The 4,987-nt window shown below is 59.7% G+C and overlaps 1 long non-coding RNA gene across 2 annotated transcripts in view; it reads right to left on the bottom strand.

The window, feature by feature from the left end:
* Nucleotides 1-1,717, bottom strand: part of LOC111730420 — a 4,214-nt gene extending 2,497 nt beyond the window's left edge. For both annotated transcript variants that reach the window (XR_002776678.1, XR_002776677.1), the window contains exon 1: nt 1,137-1,717. This is a non-coding gene — a long non-coding RNA (uncharacterized LOC111730420). The remainder of the gene's footprint in view (nt 1-1,136) is intronic.
* Between the last annotated feature and the right edge of the window lie 3,270 nt (nt 1,718-4,987).

Here is a 4,987-nt window from a genome sequence, read left to right on the forward strand (position 1 = left end):
TGTCGGGTGGGGGATGGGGACCCGCGTCAGGCATGGCCACATGGTCTCAGCGAATCCTAGCGGGTGAGTCTCACAGATAAGAAAACGAAAGCTCCATAATCTACCCCAGCCGCGCGGCAGGCGTGGCCGGGACCGGAGGCCAGGTCTCTCGCATTCCAGAGATTGCAGAGATCACAGATGTGAAAGCAAAAAAGGCTGAGGGCCGGAAGTGACTGAGCCACAGACAGGGGCACAGAGCGGCAGGGGCGCGTGGACGGGAGCCCCCGCCGGTGCCCCCCGGGGAGGGGCATGCAGGAGGCGGATTCCAGGCCTTCGGCGGGGTTCCCACCCTCCCCAACGGGGCCCTGGGCGTCATCTCCTCTCGGGTGGGGCGCAGAAGCCTTCCATCAGCTCTGTCTTCACCCGTTGGGAAAGAATCCCTGGGCATCTGGCGACGTCTCAGATAAGAGAGGACGAGGGGCCTGGGACGCCTCACCTCCCTTCAAACGTGGCCGCCGCACAAATGCGTGTGTCAGGACCTTATGAGATACCATACGCGAACCGTACACCACAGACGGATGTGTGCTTAACGCAAAATGTGTATATTTAACTTGTTTATAGTTAAGTCTTGAAGATAGCGAGGGGCCCACACAACGCTCCAGGCCACGTCGGGGTCCCCTCCCCTGCAGCATGGTTGTCAGAAGCCCTGGAAAAAGGATTTGCGGTTATCGCGAGAGATCAGAGTTCTAGCCCCAGCCTCATCATCCAACGGCTGGGGGCCCTAGACAAGTGACCCCACTGCTCGTGGTCTCGGGGTGGCATCTGTTAAAGGAAGGTCGGACTCGGGGCGCAGGCCAGGAGGGCCATCCCATGGGCCTGTTGGTTTGCTAATGTTTAAGTTATGAAATTTCATTGAAAAACTTAAATATCCGGCTTCCGTTTTTAAAGACAGGAGGAACCCTTCCTGCTCTGGGGTCCAAACCTGACCCGGCCTTGGTGGTTTCCGTGGTCCCAGGCAGAGCTGCCGCTTCACGGCCCTCTGGTTCTGAACGAGATTGTCACCGCCCCCGTGCCCTGTCAGCCCCCTGGCTCCGGGAAAGCAGAGCAGCTGAGGCCCAGCTCGAAGGAGGAATAATGCTTTCCCAGGAAACACACACCCTGCCTTTTCCACAAGGAATTCAACCATAAAAATGTCTAGATGTGCGAACACGTCGGCCGCTAACCCGTGGAAATGAAACCAGGAATTTCTCGAACGATGCGAACCAGGAGGGCCACCGGGTGCGGGCTTTGCATTCCTCCGTGCTTCTCACTGCCAGACACTAATCGTAAGAGCCCCTCCTGGGCCTCCGGCCGCAGCGAGGACGGCAGAATGCAGCGCGAGCCCCTTCTCCGGGGCCGGGCAGCGGCGGCCCAGTTTCCGTCTCCACCTGCCCCCACCCCCCGCCTGGGCGTGGGGTGGACTTGTCCAGGGGAGACCCCGCCCACCGCCGCAGTGCACCCAGCTCAGGGCCAGGCCTGCGGTGTCGGAGTTGGCCTGGGCTAGGGGGCTGGAAAGGTGACTGAGCTGTTTTAACCTGATATCTTAAGTGACTCCTGGTTGTTTAGAATATTTTAATGATTGGATTTTGCAAGATCTGTGCTCTGGGGAATTTTTTTAGAGAACAACAGTTTTAAGATGAACCTTAAAATTTCTGTATGGAAAGACACATCTGTTTACATATATTTCCTGCCCTGGACTGTCTTCCTAGGGCCTGGTTTGGCTGGTAAACTTTCTCAAGTCGCATTCCTGCGAGCACGTGATGCTATATTCGCCCACAAAGATCTGAATCCTTTAGAGACTGCGCTGCAAACTTCGGCTCTTCAAGAGCTAAGCCTGAGCTGCTCCGTGTTTGTCAGAAACTGGCCTGTGATGCACCTGGGGCCTCCGCGAGCCATGGCCAGGCCGGCGAGCGCGGTGGGCACAGACTTCCTTCCTGTGCTGACCTGGCCTCGGCTCTCCGGAGGGACCCTGGGAGCGTGTCACTCGCCAGCGCGGAGCAGGGAGGAGGGCACTCCATCTGGGTCACGGGCGTGGCCCAAAGCGAATTTACATTCTCCAGCTTGGGTGCATTATTGATGGGCACACTGTAAATTTTTAAACCAAGTAAATAATGTATTTGGAACAGTGTCGATTTGTCTGTTTACCGACTGGAGGTTTAAACGTTGCACCAGAGCGATGTGAAAATCCTCTCTTTGAATTAACGCGGCGTTTCGGCACAGAGGCGACTTCCTCCTGTTAAACGCTTCCTTTTGCGTGCGTGTGGCGGAGGGGCGGGTGATCACATTCAGACTTGCTGGCGGTGTGAGCGTGCGTGCGTGCGCACGTTTCCTAGACTCCAAGGTGTGCGCGTGTGCACGTGTGTGAGCGCAGGGCGGAAGGGGGGCCGTGGGAAGGAGAGAGCTGTGAGCATGGCCTGGGGGAGGCCCGCGCCTGGGCTGAGCCCCCTGCCACCTGCGCCTGCTCCGGACAGGCCCCGCCCCTCAGCTGAGCAGGGACCTGGTCAGCTCAGCTTTCTCCTGCGTCCCCAGAGGCCATGACCCGCCGAACTGGCCGGGCACAGGCGGCAAGGAAAGAACATGGGCTGGAGCCCCGGGGCGGGCCGGGCACTGGGGCGGGCCGCCCTGTGCCTGCGACCCTCTGTGTACGTCTTCCCTAAACCGCAGGCTCTGGGGAGCCGGGCCTGGGGACTGAGCCCGGGGTCCTGATGAGAAGGGGTGCCCCAGGGATCTCTGACTCAGAGCCCCCCAGGCACGGAGCCCTGGGCTGCCAGGTTCCCCCTAGAGGGAGAACACATCCGCCCCAAGCTCCAGAAGCGTGGCCAGTCAGGCCCTGAGCGGTGCCACTGCCACCTGCCTGCATCCTTAGGTGACTTCCTTAGCCCTGGAGCAGAGGCCACGCCACTTGTCCCTATGTCAGAGCGTCGGCCACCTAAGATAAAGCAGGTGCGGAGTAAATGCACCTCGGGCCCCCGACTGCGCCAGCTGTGACGTGGGTGCCCAGACACCATCAATCACCCACGCAGCCCCTCCCCACCTGGACAGGTGAGTCAGTCTCGGGGTCGGGGGTTAAGGGCACGCCCTCACCCTGCGGTTACCTGACAACGCCACCTGCCTGGTGGGTCAGGAAGGGGTGGCGGCCGCGTGGGACAGCCGCGTGGAGGGCGGTGACGGAGGAGACGTGGCCACACGTTCGCGCAGGGGGGCCATGGCTCCTGACAGCTTTCAGAGGCATCTGTAAACCTCCGGAAACTATGTTTGTGTCCGAGTGCGTTTTTCTGGGCAGCAGGTCTGTGGCTTTTCAGATTCGCAAAGGGTTTTTTGCCCTCCTAGAAGGTTAAAAACAGTTGTGGAATATTTTCTTACATTTTATGTAACAGGAAACGTTTTAAAGATGTGGATTTCCTCTCGATTCTAAGCCCCCTGCAGCCAGCGCCACAAGCGGCTGTCAGGAGGCCAGCAGACGTGTCTGTGTAAGCAGAGGTTTATTTTTAAAAATCGGTCTCATCTTCCGAAACTCTTGAATAAAAAAGAAGCTCACAATTTAATTTTTTTAAAAAAATTGACTGCATAAATGGCCAGGTTTAATTTTACACTCGCCTTGGGATTCCAAGTTTATTCAAAGTTTCTCTTTGGAACCTCGTCCCTCTTCACGGGTCCCCGGCGGTTCCCCAGTTTTCAGAGTCGGACATAGCCGTGTGAATCATTCGCACATGTCACGACATTTAGGAGAAACTCGCTGAGCCCCCGGCCCGGCCCGCGGGGTCCCGCTCTCAGCGGAGGGCTGGGGTGGCCCGCCTGTGCCGCGCACGAGGCCGCTGGACGCGCGGCGGGAGCCAGGCCTCCGGGTGCGAGGTAGCGGAGCCGGTCCACCCCGGCTGTGTCACCTGCGGTGCAGGAGCGCGTTACCTGAGCGAACACGGTGGTCACAGCCCTGCAGCGTCGCACACGGTCCAGCGGGATCCGAGCCCCGAATTTAGGATTTGTGGGTCCTCCGTGGGAAATCGGGCTGCGGAGGGTCCTTCCCAGTGTGCATGGCCACGCCGCCTGAGCGGGGTCCCCTGCCACGTCCCCCGAGCCCTAGGTGGAGGCGCCTGCCACGCAGTGCGAAGGGCTGTCAGCGAGGTCCCGCCCGCCCTGTCCCCTGTCCTTCCCCTGCTGACCTCAGGCTCCTGCCCAGGAAGGATGCAGGTCTGAGCCCCCACCAGGTCTGGCATCCCTGTGCCCCCTGGCCACCCCGGGGAGCACAGCGATCACGGTGAGAGCCTGGGGGCTGCAGGGGCGCATGGTCACCTCGTTCCGTGGTTTCCGATCATTGCTGGGTCCCCAGAGTCGTCTGCGGTTGTGGTAAAGGCTGGATGTCTGCTCGCCAGGAGGAGAAGGTGTCCACGCCCGGACCCGCCTCCTCGGTCCCCATGGCTCTGCGTCTGAGCGTGGACCCGAGACGCTGCCCACCTGAGTGGCCGCCACCCCTGCCACCACCACCGCACTGGTGGCCACTGTGGCCCAGGCGGGGCCTAGGGGCGCTGGGGACCACGCTGCCCAGGAAGTGTGCAAGCTGAGCAGGGGTCCAGGCCTTCCTCTGTCTCCAGCCAGCTGAGTGACCTCGGGCTTGTCACTTTTCTCTGGACCTGTCCAGTGATCTGTAAACAAGGGAAGTGTCCTAATTGGGTGTTAAGTCCCTCTACTTCTCCAGGCTCTTGTGAAATGCCCTGTACCACTGTCAGGCCCCTTAGAGTGGGGGCAGGGCTAGAACCAGGCTGGGGACAGCCAGGCCGCTGCCATGGCCCCCACATGGCTTCCTCCTCCTCGCTCTCCTTAGCCCCACAAATGACCTCGGCCTTCGCAGCCTTCCACAGGGGTTTCCTCTGGTGGAAAAATGTCTGTGTTCCAGAGAGTTTTACCAAAACTTCAAAGTTTGGGGGCGAAATTAACAGTAGTGAATAAACTCAATGCCACAATCATGGAAAAG

The sequence above is a fragment of the Pteropus vampyrus genome, unplaced genomic scaffold, assembly GCF_000151845.1.
Source record: "Pteropus vampyrus isolate Shadow unplaced genomic scaffold, Pvam_2.0 Scaffold312, whole genome shotgun sequence".
Lineage (NCBI taxonomy): Eukaryota > Metazoa > Chordata > Mammalia > Chiroptera > Pteropodidae > Pteropus > Pteropus vampyrus.